This window comes from Lepidochelys kempii, chromosome 2, assembly GCF_965140265.1.
Source record: "Lepidochelys kempii isolate rLepKem1 chromosome 2, rLepKem1.hap2, whole genome shotgun sequence".
NCBI classification, from domain to species: Eukaryota; Metazoa; Chordata; order Testudines; family Cheloniidae; genus Lepidochelys; species Lepidochelys kempii.
Genome location: NC_133257.1, coordinates 142,556,197 through 142,578,212, shown reverse-complemented (window position 1 = coordinate 142,578,212; position 22,016 = coordinate 142,556,197).

Genomic DNA, 22,016 nt, shown 5'->3' with positions numbered 1-22,016 from the left:
TCTCTTTGCCAAGTGATTACCTACCCCATTCCAATCTGGCCAGATTACTGCAGTTGGTATATCATTCACACATGCAGTCGTTCAGTAAGCAAAGCAAGAGCTCTCAGTGTGACAACATGGAACATACATAAGAAAGTAAGAATGGCCATACTGGGTCAGGATACTGGGCTAGGTGGCCCATTGGTCTGTCTTCTGACCATGGCCAGTACCAGATGCTTCAGAGGAAATGAACAAAACAGGGACATTCTGAGTGATCTATCCCCTGTCATCCAGTCTCAGCTACCGATAGTCACAGGTTTAGGGATAAACAGAGCATAGGGTTACATCCCTGACCATCTTGGCTAATAGTCACTGATGGACCTTCCTCCATGAACTTTTCTAATTCCCTTTTTTTAACCCAGTTATACTTTTCACCTTCACAACATCCCCTGGCAACAAGTTCCACAGGTTGACTGTGTATTGTGTGAAGTACTTCCTTTTGTTTGTTTTAAACCCACTGCCTATTAATTTTATTGCGTGACCAATGGTTTTTGTATATATGAAGTGGTAAATAGCACTTCCCTATTCACTTTCTCCACACCAGTCATGATTGTATAGACCTCCGTCATATCCCCTCTTGGTCATCTCTTTTGAAAACTGAACAATCTTTTTAATCTCTTTTCATATGGAAATTGTTCCACCCCCCTGATAATTTCTTAGCCCTTTTCTGGGCCTTTTCCACTTCGAATATATTTTTTCTGAGATGGGGTGACCAGAACTGCACGCAGTTTTCAAGGTGTGGGTGTACCATGGATTTATAAAGACATTATGATATTTTCTGTTTTATTATCTATCCTCCTAACATTGTGAGCTTTTTTTGACTGCCGCCGCACATTAAGTGGATGTTTTCAGGATCCACAATGACTCCAAGTCTCTTTCTTGAGTGGTAACAGTTAATTTAGACCCCATCACTTTGCACGTATAGATGTGATTATTTTTTCTAACATGCAATTTTGCACTTATTAACAGTGAATGTCATCTGCCATTTTGTCACCCAGCTTAATGAGATTCCTTTGTAACTCCAAAGCTGACAGCGAAGAGTTAACTGTCTTGAGTAATTTTGTATTGTCTGCAAACTTTGCCATCACACTGTTCACCCCCATTTCCAGATCATTTATGAACATGTTGAACAGCACTGGTCCCAGAAAGATCCTTGGGGACCCCCTACTTACCTCTCTCCATTCTGAAAACTGACTATTTATTCCTACCTTTTGTTTCTGGTCTTTTAACCAGTTGCTGATCCATGAGAGGACCTTCCCTCTCATCCCAAGACTGCTTAGTTTGCTTAAGTGCCTCTAGTGAGGAACCTTGTCAAAGGCTTTCTGAAAGTCCAAGCACACTATATTCACTGGATTACCCTTGTCCACATGTTTGTTGACTCCCTCAAAGAATTCTAATAGATTGGCGAGGCATGATTTCCCTTTACAAAAGTACCATTATCATACAGTGGCCTCTCCTCTTTATTGGGCTATAGAGTATCCCCTTTAATAAATCCTCACCTAAAGGGTTTATCTGCCCGAATAGTGTTCTCCTCCACATCTGTTGGGTTTCTCCTAGCCCTTGGTTTGAAAACTCTTCCATGATCTTTTTAATTTTACTTGCTAGCAATCTAGTTCCATTTTGATTTAGGTGGAGCCCATCCTTCCTGTATAGGTTCCTGCTTCCCAAAAGATTCCTAGTTCCTAATAAATCTAAATCCCTCCTCTCAACACCATCTTATCATCCACACATTGAGACTCTGCAGTCCTGCCTGTCTAACTGGCCCTCTGTGTGGAACCAGAAGCATTTCAGAGAATGCTACCATGGAGGTCCGGGATCTTAATCTTCTACCTAGCAGCCTAAATTTGGCTTACAGGACTTTTCTCCTACCTTTCCCTATGTCTTTGGCATCTACATATACTATGACCACTGGCTCCTCCCCAGAATGGCACATATGTCTATCTAGATGTCTTAAGAGGTCTGAAACTTTTGCACCAGGCAGAGGAGGTATTGTTTCATGGTCTCTGTGTATATAATGTCTTCTGCAGTTTCCACGGTATGCATCCAATGAAGTGAGCTGTAGCTCATGAAAGCTTATGCTCAAATAAATTGGTTAGTCTCCAAGGTGCCACAAGTACTCCTTTTCTTTTTGCGAATACAGACTAACACGGCTGTTACTCTGAAACCTGAAAATTAACCATGCAGTTCTTCCAGTCATCACAAACCCAGCTATCTTTATTTCTAATAACTGAATCCTACATTATTGCTATCTGTCTCTTCCTAACAACTGGGGATCTCCCCTGGAGGGGTTCCTCAGTCTGAGAGGATACCATAACATCTTCTGGAACAAGGATTCCAACTATGGAATCATTTCCCTCCATTCCAGCTTGATGTTCTCCTTCCCCATGACTTTAATCCTCTTCAACAGCACAGAGACTGTCAGACTAGGGGTGAGACCCCGCTACGGTGTTCTGGAAAGTCTCCTCTGTGTACCTTTCGGTCTCCCTTAGCTCCTTCTGTTCAGCCACTGTGGTCTCAAGAGCCCATACATGATCTCGGAGGGCCATGAGCTGCTTGCAACATATGCACATATACTCTACCTGCCCACAAGGCAGGTAATTGTACATGCTATATGCAGTGCAACAAACTGGATAGATCCCACCATGCTGCTGGACTTCTGCCTGCATTATTTTTACTCTTGCAAGAGTTTTTTTGTTTGCTCTGGGGAGGAGGGGTTATTGGCCTAAGTATAGACTGCATTTATTAGGTGTATCTGCCACATATTCCCTCTCTAAAGTCCCTTGCAAAACTCTCCTGTTTGCTAGCTCCTCTGGTCCCATATAACCTGACTTTTTAAACCCCTGTTCTCCATACATTAAACCCTAACTCCTTTTTAGGATCCTTTGACAAGGGGTGGGGATAAAGGATCTAGGAACTCATTAGTAAGCTCTCAACCTAGCATAGCAAGCCACTTTGCTCAGTACACAGCCCCCAAAAGAGATCACACTATAATCTGCAAACAAACAGACAAACTTACCCCATGAATCACGTAGTCTCCTCTTTCACCTGGAGAACGCCCTCACAAAATCTTCTGTTTGCTGCTCCTGTTCACTAGCTCCTCAAGTCACTTTGAACCTGTGTGCAGACTGTAATGGATAGAGATAACACTTCAAAACCCAAAAGGCATACAGCAGTAATTGCAAGGGAACTTGCTAGTTATAGCTACCCTGAGTTAAACCAGACTTGCAGACTAAGTCTCCATAAAGGAACTAAGAGGTGACTATATCTTCTTTTGGAAAGGGAAACAAGCAGAGGAAGACAAAATTTTTGGCAGCAGTCTTGCCATTAAAGACAACCTCCTGAAATCACTGAAACAATTACTTGTGGGCAAAAACGAATGCCTCATGACGCTACATGGGAAAAATCATGCTTTGTGACTCTGATCAGTGCTTATGCGCCAACCGTGAACAATACAGACGAAACAAAAGAGCAGTTCTATCATGACTGGGATGACATAATTAAAGCTATACTCAGTGAAGACATGCTCATACCTCTCTGAGGTTTTAATGCCAGAGCTGGAAAAGATAGTGAGGCTTGGAGTGGTGTAATAAAAACCCATGGCATCAGAGAAACAACAATGGTTTCCTCCTCTCAGTAAGTGTGCTGAGCATGAGCTTGTTATTACCAACATAATCTGCAGGCAAGCCAACAAATATAAACCTCTTGCATTCAGGCAAGATCAAAGCACTGGTACCTGATTGCCATATAATGACATAGTCAAAGGGACATAGAGATCACCAGAACAATCCACTTGTTGCCTGTCAGTGAAAGCAATGCTGAACAGATTAAACGGAAACTGAACAGAGCAAAGCTAAAATTTCCATTTCTTCAAGAAAAACTGAAGGAAAACTTAAAAGAAAAAATTGATAGCATTACATCATCAGCCAAGAACACATTCAAAAAGTGGAATATATTCAAATCAACCGTTCTCCAAGCCTCGGAAGAAACTCTAGGCAAAAATCAAAGACGGCATCAACACTGCTTTGATGAAAATGATGATGAAATCAGAAAGATCCTCAAGGAAAATAATGTGTTTGTGTCTTGGCAAAATGACAACGAATCAACATCAAAGAAAGATAAATTTAAGCACCTGAAAGCCAAAGTTCAAAGACAGCTGTTTGTCCTAGAGGGTGACCGGTGGGAAAAGAAAGCAGAAGGAACACAGTGTTATGTTAATACTAGCAACACAAAGATGTTTTATGATTCCCTGAATACCATTTATGCCCCATCAGAACTGGGACCAGCTCCATGAAAGAGTTCAGATGGAACTACCTTAATTAAGGACAAGAGAGGCATCTCTGAAAAATGGATGCAGCACTTTACTGAGCTACTCAACCATCCCTTTACTGTCAACCCACAGATGCTGGAGGAACTTGACCTAACCACCCATACATGAAGAAGTTGCCCAACCAAGGATGTTTGGGATATAGGAGAGTGCAGTCCAGATATAGGAGAGTGCAGTCGCACTCAATTTGGTCTTCGTTCGCTGGTCCTCACTTTTCATTCTTTCTTTCTTTCTTTCTTCGGTCCTCACTTCACACACAGCTCACTTGTTCCACTACTATTGGTACATGGTTTACTGTTGAAGAATTGGTCTTCATAACTATGCTGAATTATTTAAGATGTAGCAGTATACAAACGGTGGTTTACTTTAAAACTGATCAGTCCAAACACAATCCACTGGATTGTATTACAGTGACTGGATGGGGTTACACAGGCTGCATAGCGCATCACTATGCTAAACCCAAAACATCAACACTGCACTTCAACAGGAAGTCTCTAAATAGACAGCTCCAAATTATATTTAAAAAGGAAAATCAGCAAAAATCCACCTGAACAAATAAACCCACAAAACTACTAAATGGATAAAAATCCTGGATGAATTTGCCAACTGGTAAAATATAATAATAATAATCATTAAGTACTTAAATTTCCAAAACACTCAGAATTGCTGTAGACAAACTATTTTTTTAGTCTAAATACTATGAGGGTGAAGGTGTTTTTCTTTCATTTACTGGAAACAAAGTGGTGCTGCGTCAGCATACAGAATGCTAAATATAACAGGGAGGTAAGTTAAATACATGCTAAAATATAAAAAGAAGGGACATTTCTAAAAATATATTTTATCCTTTAAAAATTGCAAAGACGTTAGTTGGCAGAAGGAGGCAGTTGCTTTATAGGAAAAAATAAAAGGGAATGAAAATGAGCGAGAGGAGAACCTGAGACGAGTCTATGAAGGAAAAGGACTAGTTCATAGACAAAGGAGTCAGAGAATCCAAATAAGATCCAAGTCAGAAACCAAATGCTGAAATAGGAGTGAGAGAATTTAGACAACAAAGGATGAAATTTAAAAAAAGAAAGGTAGAAGTGGTAACTGTAGTTGTAAAAGAATGGAATGTAATATAGATGAAGAGAATGAAAGAATGGAAACAAAACTAATTTCTACTGAGAAAAAACTGTTTAATCTAAATATTAATTCTGCAGTTTTCACAACCCAGGAATAAAGTTTCTCTAAGAAATTACTCATGTACCGGTATTTTTATTCTTCCCACACTTCACTCTAAAACAAAAGAATATTCTGTGCACTAAAATTGGCCACTTAAAAAAAAAACAAACAACAAAAAACATATAATGGCTGCAACATTAAACCACAGGCACAAAGCTTTCACAGGGTTGGAAAATTCACACGGGGCTAACTAAGGAGCAGAACTGGTTCACTCAAATGGAAGATGGCAACCCTAAACATTTTCAGTGGGAACTCCCAATGTAGCAGAATTAGTCAGGAAGGAAATTCAGAGCCCTGAATTTCCATGGTTGGAGAGAATAGAGGAAGGGCAGCCTGACTCAGAACATCCAACTGACCTACCCAGAATAAGGAACACACTGGAATTTAACAGATAGTCTGGAAATAAGAACTACTTTGAGTGGTTGTCCACACCGATTCCACTCTTGGTGCACATGTGCCCTGTGCATACAAGATCAGAATTTTTTCAATAGCAGTGTCCATTGGGGCCCCACCTGCATCCCTCGGTGCCTTGTGTTGCTCCGTGTAAGTGACCAAGGCACAGGCAGTCTGGTCTAGCAGCCACAGTGAGGCGGGGGTTCACAAATCAAGGATGGCAATCAGTGAACAAGGGTCGGAAGAATCACTAAAGCAGAGTTCAGTAAGCAAGAGTTGGAGTCAAAGTGAGGCTGGAGATCAGAGGTAGCACCAGGCTAGAGTCTGGAGGCAAGCGTCAGGGTCAGAGACCAGACATCAGAAGACAAAGTGAGGTCTGGAGTCACAACAGGCCAGAAGTCTGTATGGTTTCCCAGACAATTGCCTGGACCACCATCTAGGGTTAAATAGGGCACTTAGCCAATCAGAGAGCCATAGTGTACGGTCACTCTGAGTTCCTTGGGCAGTACTTCCTGCAGCACCTATTCTCCACAGTGCTCCATGGCTGTGCCTCTATATGGCCTCCTGGTGGCACTGTCCCAGGAATGTCAGCTGCCACGGAGTGTGGGGGAGTCCAGGCCCTGAACCCCTCTTCCTGGGATTCACGGAGACTCTCAGCCAGCCAGTAAAACAGAAGGTTTATTGGACAACAGGAACACAGTCCGAAACAGAGCTTGTGGGTACACCCAGGACCCCTCAGTCAAGTCCTTCTGTGGGAGCAGGGAGCTTAGACCCCAGCCCTGGGGTTCCCTGTGTTCCTCCACCCAGCCCCAAACTGAAAAACACTCTCCTGCAGCCTGTCTTCACATTCCTGGGCAGAGGTGTTACCTCCCCCTCCTGGCTCAGGTTACAGGCTCTCAGGTCTCCCATCCCCAGGGCACATTCCCAGGTCAACACTCCCCCCTCCGCTGCGTCACATCGTCACACCAGGATCTACAGACCTATGTTGTATTGCCTGCATCCTTACCCCCTGAAGCTGAGGGCATAAAGGGTGGAGCAGGCTGAAGCACCCCTCAGTGCCATCTCACCACTAAGGCTGCAAGACACAGAAGCATCTGTATCCCTTGTACTGTGCGAGTAGTTCATAGTTACGCTGACAAGACTCAAAGTAGGTAGTTTGGTAAATTTCCTCCCTTCCTCCGCAACAAGGATTCTACAAGATGGCAGATACCAAGATACCACTGGGATTTACAACCTGCACCCAGCATGGTATGGCTGTGCCTGTTAATGTGCACTCTTGATGCCTCATTTACCTCGGGGAGGGACACATCTTGGAATGTTGTTCTGTGTGCTGTTTGTTCTTGAAGCACACACTGAAGATGAAGGAGACAAGACTCAAGTTTTCCTTACTGAAGATCTATGCAGACCTCCGAGTCCAAGAGATGTTCGGAGAAGCCTCTTCAGATGGGTCAATCTCACAATGTTGGTGCATCAGTGAGCTGCCACACCACTCCAGGCTCTTGGGCTGCTTCTCCCAAACCCCATTCATCTGCCACATCAACATCAGCATCTGAGAGGGGCAGGAAGAAGCACCACTCTGGGAAGAGGGTAGGCACAGATCACCTTCTCCAGTGCCCAGCAAGAATCATAAGACCCACACCACTCCTCACAGCCTCAAGTCTTTCCACCAAAAGACTTAAGTCTAGGACCCATACAGTACCACCATTCTGAAGACTAAGTCAGCACCAATGCTTTCTTTAGATAGCAAAGACTATGCGGCCCTTGGTATTAAGCGCCTCGTCTACAACACCAACTGCTGTGTTGGTACCAACAGACCCTACAGCACCAGATACCTTGGTACTCACAATCTCGGCACTGAAGCAGTTCATGGAACCGAGTGATGTTTGGTTCCATGGCCATTATCTCTGAAAACTCATGGCGATCAGGGGAAGTCCCAGAAGATTGGAAAAAGGCTAATGTAGTGCCCATCTTTAAAAGAGGGAAGAAGGATGATCCTGGGAACTAGAGGCCTGTCAGCCTCTCCTCAGTCCCCGGAAAAATCATGGAGCAGGTCCTAAAGGAATCAATTCCGAAGCACTTAGACGAGAGGAAAGTGATCAGGAACAGTCAGCATGGATTCACCAAGGGAAAGTCATGCCTGACTAATCTAATTGCCTTCTATGAAGAGATAACTGGTTCTGTGGATGAAGGGAAAGCAGTGGATGTGTTATTCCTCGACTTTAGCAAAGCTTTTGACACGGTCTCCCACAGTATCCTTGTCAGCAAGTTAAAAAAGTATGGGCTGGATGGATGCACTACAAGATGGGTAGAAAGTTGGCTAGATTGTCGGGCTCAACGGGTTGTGATCAATGGCTCCATGTCTAGTTGGCAGCCGGTATCTAGTGCCCCAAGGGTCGGTCCTGGGGCCGGTTTTGTTCGATATCTTCCTAAATGATCTGGAGGATGGTGTGCATTGCACCCTCAGCAAGTTTGCGGATGACACTAAACTGGGAGGAGTGGTAGATACGCTGGAGGGTAGGGATAGGATACAGAGGGCCCTAGACAAATTGGAGGATTGGGCCAAAAGAAATCTGATGAGGTTCACCAAGGACAAGTGCAGAGTCCTGCACTTAGGACGGAAGAATCCAATGCACCGCTACAGATTAGGGACCGAATGGCTAGGCAGCAGTTCTGCAGAGAAGGACCTAGGGGTGACAGTGGACGAGAAGCTGGATATGAGTCAACAGTGTGTCCTTGTTGCCAAGAAGGCCAATGGCATTTTGGGATGTATATGTAGGGGCATTGCCAGCAGATAGAGGGATGTGATCATTCCCCTCTATTCGACACTGGTGAGGCCTCATCTGGAGTACTGTGTCCAGTTTTGGGCCCCACACTACAAGAAGGATGTGGAAAAATTGGAAAGAGTCCAGTGGAGGGCAACAAAAATGATTAGGGGACTGGAACACATGAGTTATGAGGAAAGGCGGAGGGAACTGGGATTGTTTAGTCTGCGGAAGAGAAGAATGAGGGGGGATTTGATAGCTGCTTTTAACTACCTGAAAGGTGGCTCCAAAGAGGATGGATCTAGACTATTCTCAGTGATAGCAGATGACAGGACAAGGAGTAATGGTCTCAAGTTGCAGTGGGGGAGGTTTAGGTTGGATATTAGGAAAAACCTTTTCACTAGGAGGGTGGTGAAACACTGGAATGCACTACCTAGGGAGGTGGTGGAATCCCCTTCCTTAGAAGTTTTTAAGGTCAGGCTTGACAAAGTCCTGGCTGGGACGATTTAGTTGGGATTGGTGCTGCTCTAGGCAGGGGGTTGGACTAGATGGCCTCCAGAGGTCCCTTCCAACTCTGTTATTCTATGATCCTATGTCTCAGTGGGTCTGGTTCCAACCTCACTAGCAAAAGCTATTAAGGGAGGTTGTAGCTAAACCCCCAATTGCTCAGTCACCACTGACATTGACATCTGCATATCCTAGACAGAGCACTCCAGATAGGACTGCCTTCCCCTTGAGGAGGTTTACTCCTTTCCTCTCCTTCTTTGGAAGAGCATAGCAAAGCTTCTTCCCCTGCTCATGACTCATCCTCCCTTGCGTGGCACAGTGAGTCTGGGAGGGATTCCAGAGATTGCTCTGTTGGGGTGCCAGAAAGATATTGGAATAACATCGGGAACACCCTTGTTGGTGGATACACAGGTTGGATACTCCTTGTTACTTGTATCAGCCATAGTCATACTAGATCCCCCTAGGGTATGAAACCCTACGCCAGAAAACCATCATCCTCAACCGTCTCAACAGCGAAATTTTCTCCCCACAGGAAGCAGATTCAACCTCCACAACCACCCAGATGATTTAACCTCAGCTACTGAAAGGCAGTGAGGAGCACAGTGAAGACAACAATCATTCCCCAGAACAGGAGCACCCAGCACCTCCTACCATATCCTCTTCTTCCCCAGACAAGGCTGTCAGCCCTCAATCTACAGCCTCAGATGAGTTCAAGCTCTTTCAGGACCTAATAAAAGATAGTAGAAATACTGTACTTTCCTCTAAAGGTCATCCAGGAGAAGTAGCATAAACTTCTGGATTTCCTCCATATGACAACACTAGGAAGGCTGGTGATGCCTATAAATGAGAGCTTACTCAAACCTGCCAAGGTAACGTGGCACATGCCTGCATCCATCCCAGCTACCTTGGAGAGGTGCGAGGTAAAAGTACCCAACCCCTTTGACCCTGGTACTGGTCAAAGGGGTTGGGTACTTTTGCCAGCATCCTGCACTTGTGTCCCTGGTAGTACAAGCAGTCCAGGCAAGATCAAAGTAGCAGGGTTATCCAAAGTCGTTGCAAGAAGGACCCAAAGAAGCTGAAAGATCTATTCATCAGTGAGTCTAGGGATGAGAGAGAGACATTCCCCAGGGTACAATCTGAACTGTTGAACAACGGTACCCCCTCAATTCTCCAACCTGGGGTGTCTTTTCTACTGCTTTGCTGTAAGAACATCCACTCCTGGCCTGCTCTCACACAGTCTCAAGCATGCAAAAAAGCTATGTTTCATGAATACTCTGCCAGCCACTCATGAATTGTATTGCAGAGACCAGCAAATTCTCAATCTCAGCCCTGTCCCCCAGAAATGTGCCCAGCAGTCTAATGGACAATGTAAGCTTATAGAAAGGCCATCATTTCATCAAAGGAAAATGAAATGCACCAGCCTTGTTATGCCAAATGGAGTTTCCTACACATTTAAATCCAAAACACACTGGTTAAGATAAAACAATAAGATAAGTTTATTAGCTACAGGAAGAAAAGAAAGATGTTACTACAAGTAATGAGTCATAAAAAGTCTGGACTGGTTACAAAAGAAATAAAAAATAAAACACAATTGACATTTAACAAACTAAAATGGATTCAGAGCAAATGTGTCTCTCTCACCTACATGCTATAATAGGCTGGATTTCCTTCCAGCCAGGAGTCCCCCAAGCAATTCAGTGTGTTTCTTCTTTGTTGTTCTGATGTTGTGAGCAGAGATAAAGGGAGGAGTAGAGTAAATGTTTTTACCCTTCTTTTATAATTCAGTCCCAGAGTCTGGGACTTCAAATAGGCAATACTTTTGATGCCAATGTCAAGAGCCTGACTGGACCACCATCGAAGTGTTCAACCTCTCCATTTGGCAACCATCTGTTTTATTTTCAAGATGCCTGAGCTAGGGAAACCTTGGAATGGTAGGTCCTGGAGATTGTAAACAAAGTTTCCCATCCAGTTTCAGTCTATGCCAACTCCTATCCCATGCTCTCTGTCCTGCTTCAGGGATCTCTCTTACAAATGATTGTTGAAGCAGGTGGTAGAGACTCTCTTTAGTGCCTGGGAGCAGTGGAGGAAGTGCCCTTAGAGTCCGGGGCAAGGGCTTTTATTCCCACTATTTCCTAATCCCAAAGGAGAATGGTTGGAGACCCATCCTCAATCTTTGACATCTGAACATTTCTATTCATTGTTTCAAATTCTGCATGGTTAGCCTCACTTCCATAACCCCCGTCTTGGATGCTATAGACTGGTTTGTGGTTCACGACCTGCAAGATGCATATTTTCACATTTTGATGCATGCAGCACACAGAAATACTTCAGGTTCCTGGGAGGCTCATCACACTACCAGCACAGACCTTCAGTCTCTCCACACTGCCAAGAGTCTTCACCAAGGTTCTGGCTGTTGGGGAGCTCATCTAAGAATGCAGGGACTTCAAGTATATCCCTATCTTGGAAACTGGTTAGGTCGATGAAGATTTCCTCAGAAAGTGACCCACTCATTTTCTGTGATTCTAGATCTCTTTGCCTTGCTCGGACTCAAAGTCAACAGGGAGAAATCCACACTGACTCCCATCCAGAGCATAGAGTTCAGTGGGGCAGTATTAGACTCCAGGTCAATGAGGGCATTTATTCCTCAGAGATTCCAGACAAAAACAGACCTCATCAACTAGCTCCAAGCACAGCTAAGGACACCAATGGGAACATGCCTCAGACTCATGGGTCAGACATGCACCTATGTTACAAAGAATGCCAGACTTCACCTTCAGTTCACACCAGGGTGGTTGAGATCACTATACCCACCCAAAGGCACTGCATGGATTTGGTGATCGTAGTCCTACAAGAAGTCCTCTCCTGAAACTGGTGAGCAGAACCACTTCAGGTGTGCAATGGAATTCCTTTCTCCATGCCTCCACCTACAAAGACTTCAGCAATAGATGCCTCTATTCAGGGATGGGGTGGGTGCATGTTGAACAGCAGAAAATTTAAGGGATATGGTTTCTTCATGAGGCATACCTGCGCATAAACATTCTGGAACTCAGGGCATGCAAGGCTTTCTTACTCCTCCTTTAGGATTTAGTAATCCAAATGCTGACAGAAAACTCCTTAGTAATACACTATATCAACAGACAAATGGAAGCAAGATCCTCTCCACTCTTTAAAGAAATGATGTGTCTTTGGGATTGGTCATATCACCCTGGTATCTCTCTACCTACCCATTCTACAGATTACCCTAGCAGTTCAGATCAACAGGGACTTTTCCAAAAATCATGAGCAGTCCCTGAAGGACACAATGCTGAAGTTGAATTGTTTGTGACATATCACAACAACAAGTATCAAATATTTTGCTCCAGAGGGAGTGCAAGCCCAGGCTCCCTGACAGATGCCCCCTTCATTCTGTGGAAACCAGGATTAATGTACATCTTCCCACCAATACCCAAGATACCCAGGGTTCTGAGAAAGCTGGGTCAAAATAAAGGTTGCATCATTGCGATAGCCCCAGCATGGGTCAGGCAGTTCTGGTACTCAGTCCTGGTGAATCTATCAGTACAGACCCCAGTTACCCGACCAGTTCTGCCCAATCTTGCTTCCCAGAACATTATTCAGATCCGGCAGCTGAACGTAGCACTGTTACACCAGACAACCTGGAAGCAGGCTGAAGGGCATCCATAGAAAGAATCTGCTCATCTAAGGTTTGCTATCTAGGCAGCTCAGCACCAGCACAGCTGAGAGCTCCAATTCCAGCAATACTAAATTATTTGCTAGCCCTCTGGACTATCCATCAGCTCAGTAAGAGTCTATCTAGCTGAGATATTTGCAAATCACCCTCCTGTCCAGGGCCACACTATTTTCACACCCTACAGTGACAAAATTCCTGAAAGAACTTGTTTGTTTTCCCTCTCAGCTAGGGAGCCCCCTGCTTCTAGGGACCTTAATATAGTACTAACTGGTTTGATGTTTAGAGCCGAGGGCAATCTGCTCCTTTTACTGTATTTCAATTTAAATGGCTTTTCTGGTGGTCATTCCATCAGCTAGGAGGACAGGGAAATCCAGACTTTCTAGGAAGGGAAGGGTCCCTTGTATACAGTCTTTCACAAGGACAGAATCACCCTTAGACCTCACCCAGAGTTCCTGCGAAAGGTGGTTTCAGAATTCCACATAAAGATCAATCTTTTCACCTCCAAACCTCATTCTAACCCAGGAGAAGCAAAACTCCATTCATTAGATGTAGTGGGAGCATAATATTTTTATTTAGATAGGACAAAATCTTTCAGGAACACTCCTTGTGGCATTCACTGATAGGGTCGAAGGCCTACTTAGAGACCCACTTTGGACAACCTCTGACTGCATAAGGACTTGTTACTAACTAACTAAGAAAGAACCCCTAGCCATAATATTAGAGCTCAGGGGCCCAGACTGACTGCTACCTGTCTGGGAAACATTTCCATACCTGATCTATGTAGGGCAGCAGTATGGAGCCTGATCCACACACTTACAACTAGTCCAGGCTTCCAGATTGGATACCAGTTTGGGTAGGGCCATCATGTAATTGCTGTTCAAGTAGGACACCTCTTACCTACCTCCAAACAACTGGGCAACTGACGGTTAATCACCAAGAGTGGAATCTGAGTGGGCAATCACTTAAACAAGAAAGAACAGTTAGAATAGCGGTGGTTCTTTGAAATGTGTTGTCCACAAATATTCCACAACCTACCTGCCTCCCCCATTTATTCAGGGTCCTGCTCCTAAGGGATACTGTATTAGTATCCCAGAAATCACCTACTACAGGACAGGGCCAACATGGAAAATAACAGAACACCACTGGCCATCACGTACAGCCCCCAGATAAAACCTCTCCAACACATTATCAACAATCTACAACCCATCCTGGAAAACGATCCCTCACTCTCAGACTTTGGGAGGCAGGCCAGTCCTTGCTTAGAGAAGCAAATACTCACCAGCAACTACACACCACAGAAACACTAACCCAGGAACCAATCCCTGTAGCAAACCTCGTTGCTCACTCTGTCCCCATATCTCCTCTAGCAATACCATCAGAAGATCCAACCACATCAGCCACACCATCAGGGGTCATTCACCTGTATGTCTACTAATGTGATATATGCCATCATGTGCCAGCAATGCCCCTCTGCCATGTACATTGGCCAAACTGGACAGTCCCTATGTAAAAAAATAAATGGGCACAAATCAGACATCAGGAATGGTAACATACAAAAGCCAGCAGGAGAACACTTCAATATTCCTGGACATTCTATAACAGATTTAAAAATAGCTGTACTTGAACAAAAAAACTTCAGAAACAGACTTCAAAGAGAAACTGCAGAACTAAAATTCATTTGCAAATTTAACACCATTAATTTGGGCTTGAATAGGGACTGGGAGTGGCTGGCTCATTACAAAAGCCGCTTTGCCTCTCCTGAAATTGACACCTCTTCCTCAATTATTGTGAGTGAACTACATCCACCCTGATTGTATTGGCCCTTTCAACACTGGTTCTTCCACTTGTGAGGTAACTCCCTTCTCTTCATGCATCAGTATATAATGCCTGCATCGGTAATTTTCACTCCATGCATCTGAAGAAGTAGTTTTTTACCCACGAAAGCTTATGCCCAAATAAATCTGTGAGTCTTTAAGGTGCCACCGGACTCCTTGTTGTATTAGTGAAGGAACTGAGTGGTGATTAAGCACACACTGCCCTTTATGCCCTTCGTCATGGGTCACCAGGACATCCAATGCGCAGGGCAGAGTCGTAGGGATCCAGGAGCCAGTATAGAAACACAGGGTCTCCCCAGAGGAAGGTATCTGTGCCTGCAGAGATTCTCAAGGGACCTGCAGGGTGTAAAGGCTGAGAACCAATGTTCCATCTAATTTTTCCCCGACATGCAGAATGAATTTTGTTATGTGCACCAATATCGAGGTATGTGTGGATGTGTGCCACCAGTCAACACAAAAAACCTAGACATCATATATATTTTTTAAAAGTTACCATAGGGATAAGTACTCCAGGTTAGGCATTTTAGAACTCACTATTCAAAGTATATAAATTTAAGTATAAGAGAGAAATAAAAATTATGAAATGCACAGACCAGCCAAAAAACTAAAACAGCACTTTGAAAGAATACAATTACAGAGAATATGTGCGCATTACAGGAAGTACCAAGTAGTAACAACAACACTACAAGTGTAGGTAGGAAGATGAGCATGAAACACAGTGTGTGTGTGTGTGTGTGTGTGAGAGAGAGAGAGAGAGAGACACACACACACACACACCCCGTGTGAGAGAGAGATAAAGTGACAGTTTGGCTGTTGGGGAAGTCTTTGAGAGACTTTGCGCTGCCTCTTTAAGGTAATCACTCACCGCAGCAGCGCTCCTGCTCCTAAGCCCTGTCCCGCCTCTGCGGACATTGGATACATGGGCAGGATGGGAGGCGGCGGAGGGGGACATCCTGACATCAGCACCCCCCTTCCCTCCCCACTCTGCACACCAAGTAGGAGGCTCCCGGGAGCAGCTGGCCAAGGGTTCCAAGGCATAGGGCAGGAGCAATACTGCAAAAGCGGCTGCAAAGCAGCAGGGGAAGGGGCACCTGAATACATGCTGCCAGATGTGTTGGCTGTCAAGGTTCCTTCCCCATTCTGAACTCTAGGGTGCAGATGTGTGGACCTGCATGAAGGACCCCCTAAGCTTATTCTAACTAGCTTAGGTTAAAAACTTTCTAAAGGTACAAACTTAGCCTTGTCCTTGAACCCTATGCTGCCACCACCAAGCGTGTTAAACAAAGAACAGGGAAAGAGCTCACTTGGAGATGTCTTCCCCCCCAAAATATCCCTCCTAGCCCTACACCCCCTTTCCTGGGGAAGGCTTGATAAAAAGCCTCACCAATTTGCATAGGTGAGCACAGACCCAAACCCTTGGATCTTAAGAACAATGAAAAAGCAAATCAGGTTCTTAAAAGAAGAATTTTAATTAAAGAAAAAAGTAAAAGAATCACCTCTGTAAAATCAGGATGGTAAATACCTTACAGGGTAATCAGATTCAAAACATAGAGAATCCCTCTAGGCAAAACCTTAAGTTACAAAAAGACACAAAAACAGGAATATGCATTCCATTCAGCATAGTTTATTTACCAGCCATTTAAACAAAAGAAATCTAACACATTTCTAGCTAGATTACTTACTAACTTTTTACAGGAGTTCTGAAGAGCATTCCTGATCTGTTCCTAGCAAAAGCATCACACAGACAGACAAACCCTTTATTTCCCCCTCACCCCAGCTTTGAAAGTATCTTGTCTCCTCATTGGTCATTTTGGTCAGGTGCCAGCGAGGTTATCTTAGCTTCTTAATCCTTTACAGGTGAAAGGGTTTTTCCTCTGGCCAGGAGGGATTTTATAGTTCTGTATACAGAAAGGTGGTTACTCTTCCCTTTATATTTATGACAGTGGCTCTGCTAATGAAGTGTGTGGCACTTGATTCACTCCTGGGTGGACGGGCAACCACGTAGCTTCGAGAGAACACAGCTGAGAATCCCTGGTTCTTCCATGCAACCCACACTCAGATTTTAACATGGAAAAGTACTATTTGAGCCTGTTTAATCAGTTGGGGGATGTCTAGCAACAGCAGAAGCAACTTTACCAATGTTATATAATCAATTAACCTAATTACTGAAGCTATTTACATTCAGATGGCTTTCTTTGCAATCATACTCCTGCCTTGCTCCTTCTGTAGCCAACAGCCCTAATGCAACAACATGAGTGTAAAACACTACCAGATCAGAATGGTAGCATTTTGTACACACTTTGCACAAGAGTAAATGATGCTACAAGGAGCAAGGCAGTGGAGAATCAGACCCATAGTATATTTTTGTGCATAGTCTGGTATTAATCTAGGTTGCAAAGTGCACCTGCTATTCTTTTTCAGGCAGCAACTTACAGTTAATTAAGAAGATGAAGCGTACAGTTAATGAAGACAAATACAATTGAAATCATAGGAAAAATCATTATACATAAGTGTCAGAATAAGATAGGTACAGGAAAGTGGTTTCCTGCATTGTTCAGACTTACAATTTTAGATTTGTGCATACTTACAACCTTATGGGGACCATTAGAAGCAAAGATGGAAAAAAAGTAAGTGGAGCTCACCCCAAAAGAAAAGTTTCCTACCCAGTTGTCCCATGTCATCGTCTCGGCATCCCAATAACAGATTGAATAGCCACATCCTTTTTTATACACCTTTTCCTATTCCACCTATATGTCCAGGATCATATTTGATAAGGTTTCAGCTGCTGCCCAAAGAAGTGTGGTTTTCCCTGCATACCAACAGGAAAACCCAGTCTAGTTGGCAGGTCTGGGAACACGGTATTCAACCCCCTCAAGAACATATAAACTTATGTCAACCATGCAGAGCAACTGAATCTGTGACATTTGCAAACTCCACCACCTGAACAGTCTGGGTCACAGGAGTTCCAAAGCTCTGCAGTGCAACTTAATACCTATGCAAATTCCACCAGCTACACTGGCTGGATGGGAGGACTTTTTTTTTTAATTACAGCATGCTTATTTCCTGACTTTCAGACATTTGTTTTCTATATAACTATAATGTTCTAGTAAAGGTATTGCAAGCTAATGAGTTTCTATCTACAACCAGCACTCTGTCAGGATGATTTGCTTTTTGTCTGTACTATAGACATAGCAAGGGTTTCTCCATCATCCAGATACAGCATGGATTTCACTGCTGTTCCTCTAGAGAAATCCTTTTGTGTACAACAGACACATGTTTGTGTTAAACTGTATTGGCATTGGAGTCTGCAATTGACATAATGTATGATCTAATTGTGGCTGTCCCTGATGTGAGAGTAACATAAATACTTGTATCCTTTTTAGTTAGTGAAAGCCAAAACATTGTTCATTGCAATAACAGAGCATGTCTCAGTGGATCTAATAGTTGATGAACAATTTTTTCCCAGCAATAAAAAGCTGCTATAACTGGCTCTATTATTCTTTAATCCTGCTGCAACTAGATATTTCATATTTGAATATCTTTACTTGGTTTAGTGTGGAAAATACTTTCCCCCTAGTATATCCACCAGTCACAGAAGAACATCATTATCTTTCCAGCCACTCTGCTCAGGAGTTGGGGGAGGGTACCTCAACAGCCTCATCAAGCCTCATCAAATATCAGGCCTTGCTGTTAATAAATTTTCTTATGTATTTTGAGCATAAGAAGGGGCCATACTGGGTCAGACCAATGGTTCATGTAGCCCAGAGGTGGGCAAACTACTGCCCTCGGGCCACATCCAGCCCACGAGACCATCCTGCCCAGCCCTTGAGCTCCCGGCCGGGAAGGCTACCCCCGGCCCCTCCCCTGATATCTCCCCTCCCCTGCAGCCTCAGCTCGCCATGCCACCAGTGCTCTGGGAGGCAGGGCTGCAAGAGCCGCCGGCCTGCCGCAGTGCTCTAGACTGCGCGCCCGCAGCCAGGCGGCATGGCTGCCAGTTCTGGTGCTCTAAGCGGCATGGTAAGGAAGCAGGGGGGTTGGATAGGGCAGGGGGTGCCGGGGGGCAGCCAGGGGACAGGGAGCAGGGGGCGGTTGGATAGGCGTGGGAGTCCCAAGGGGCCTGTTGGGGGCGGGGGTGTGGATAGGGCAGTCAGGGGACAGGGAACGGGGGGGTTAGATAGGGGGTGGGGTCCTGGGGAGCAGTTAGGGGTGGGTGGTCCCAGGAGGGGGCGGTCAGGGCACAAGGAGCAGGGGTCTTGGATGGGTCAGGGATTTTGAGGGGGACAGTCAGGGGGCAGGAAGTGGGAGGGGGCGGATAGGGGGCAGATAGGGGGCAGGGGCCAGGCTGTTTGCGGGGGGCACAGCCTTCCCTACCCAGCCCTCCATACAGTTTTGGAACCCCGATATAGCCCTCAGGCCAAAAAGTTTGCCCACCCCTGCTCTAGCCTAACAGTGGCCAGTTCCAAACTCTTCAGAAGAATGAACAAAACAAGGCAATTTTGAGTTATTCATCCCCCATTGTCCAGCCCCAGCTTCTGTCAATTGAAGATTTAGGGACACCTGGAGCATGAGATTGCATCTTGACTAAGCCACTGATGGACTTCTCCTCCATGAATTTATCTAATTTTTTTTTGGAAACAAATTATACTTTTGGCCTTCCCAACATCCTCTGGCAACAGGGAGGGATAGCTCAGTGGTTTGAGCATTGGCCTGCTAAACCCAGGGTTGTGAGTTCAATCCTTGAGGGGGCCATTTAGAGATCTGGGACAAAAATGGGAGATTGGTCCTGCTTTGAGCAGGGGGTTGGACTAGATGACCTCCTGAGGTCCCTTCCAACCCTTATATTCTATGAACAAGCTCCACAGTTTGACTGTGCATTGTGTAAAGGAGTACTTCTGTTTGTTTTAAAACGCACTGCCTATTGCTTTCATTGGGTGATCCCGAGTTTCTGTGTTATGTGAAGGGATAAATATCACTTCCTTATTCTGCCTCCCCACCATTCATAATTGTATAGACCTCTATTATATCCCCCTTTCGTCATCTCTTTTCTAAAATGAACAGTCCTAGTCTTTTTAATCTCTCCTCATATGGAAGATGTTCCATACCACCAATCATTTTTGGTACTCTTTTCTGTACTTTTTCCAAAATATATCTTTTCTGAAAGGGGTGACCAGAATATCACACAGTATTCAAGATGTAGACATATCAGCGATTTTCAGTGGCATTATACCTTCTGTTTTTTAATCTATCCCTTTCCTGACGGTTCCTAACATTGTTTGCTTTGTTGACTGCTGCTGCATATCGAGTTGATGTTTTTAGGGAACTATCCACAATGACGCCAAGATCTGTTTCTTGAGTGGTAACAGCTAATTTAGACCCTATTGTTTTGCATGCATAGTTGGGATTATATTTTCCAATGTGCATTACTTTGCACATAACAACACTGAACTTCATCTTCCATTTTGCCACCCAGTGTAGTGAGATCCATTTGTAACTCTTCACTAGCAGCTTTGGACTTAACGATCTTGAGTAATTTTGTGTGGTCTGCAAATTTTGCCACCTCATTGTTCACCCCCTTTCCCAGATAATTTATGATTATGTTGAACATCACAGAACAGATCCTTGGGAGACCTCGCTATTTACCTCTCCATTGTGAAAACTGACCACTTATTCCTCCCCTTGGTTTCCTAATTAATAATGTAATTCTTTTATAACACGGAGAATCCCAGAGTATTGTAGAGTGTCTCACTTTCTTGTTACCTTTCACAACAGGAATTTTCTATCTTGTGTCTGCTATTCCACACAAACTTTTCGTCTTCTCTCTGCCTATCTTGAAAGCCACCTGCTGTCACCAATGCTGCCTTTTCTATGCCTTTTCACATACTAGTCATACAGGTCCAGATTCGCACTGTGCCCACTATCCACTGGGCAGAGTTGTGGTTATGAGGACGACAAAGGAGCTGGTTGATCCTGGCATTGCTTCTAGATTGTCCCTGAAATACTTTAGAGCAGCCTTAGGGCTTCTCTGAAGCACACTGCCCGACTATGGCCCCCCAGAAGCTGTTATGCCAGCCCAGAAAAGCTGGAATACTGTACCAATCCAGCCCCACTCCACTCCACCCCACCAGGGGCTGCAAGTGGCTGGTGTGGAAACAGCTATGGAAGCTCTATTCTAGCTGGGGACTCCTCCATGCCAGAATACCCCACTGGGAAAGTTCATTGGCCTTTTCAGTGCGTTTGTGCCACCAGATGGACGCACAAAGGCTGCAGTGAAGAAAGTAACCTGGTTCAAAAGAGACACTCTAGTTATGACCACCAGCCTATAGATTAGCCACCAGACGCAATCTAACATTCATTCCTGGACAGCAACTGCACATTTATCTTCCAGCAGCCTGAAAATAGGAGCTCTAAGTGTGCTCCTGTAACCAAATTTCCCACACAGTAAGAGTCATGCATTACATTTTATGAAGCTAGCTGACACAGGAACTGCAGCAGTGCATACAAGTAGACTTTGGTTCAAACATCAAAAGTAGAGATCAAAGGCTATAGGCTATAACAAAATTTGATGTGCAGAAGAAAAGGTAAAGTACTAAGTAAATATTGCACACTAATGTTAAGAGATTATCAAATATGATTGGACAGATTATCTAGAGTATAATATTAAGAATGAATTTTTAAAAATTATATCAGCTTTGTCTCTTTAAAAATAGTCCAAGATAACTATTTTGGATGAAAGTGTTAACATATGAAAGCATGGTCCTGAAGATCAGCAGAAATAGCAGTCATCTTTGGTACATTTATTTATGTATTTATTTATTTATGTATTTATTTTAAAAGATGGAGAGGAGGAACAGGAAAACAGAACTGAAACTCTTTATCCAAAGCCATAAGAGAAAAAGAGAATACTTTCATTCTATGTCAACTAAACCTAAGGCAAATCTATCTGGCTTAGTTTTTGCTCAGTACTGTGATCTGACAGGTGGAAATAGGATCATAGATGAGAATCATGTTTAAGGAGCATAGTAACTGATATACAAAGAAAGTCTGAATATTTTTGTTGGGGAAGAGTGGGAGGGGCTTCTGCTTGGTTTTTTGCATTAGAAATACCAGATCTTGTGTTCCCTATTTTGGCTCCAGCCCTTCCCTGACCTTGAAGGACTAGAAAACTAGCTTTTTTGGGCCTCAAACATGCAGCAATGCCAAGTCTCTCAAAAAAAAAGCTCTTTTCTCAAGTGTTTGCCAAGAATTTA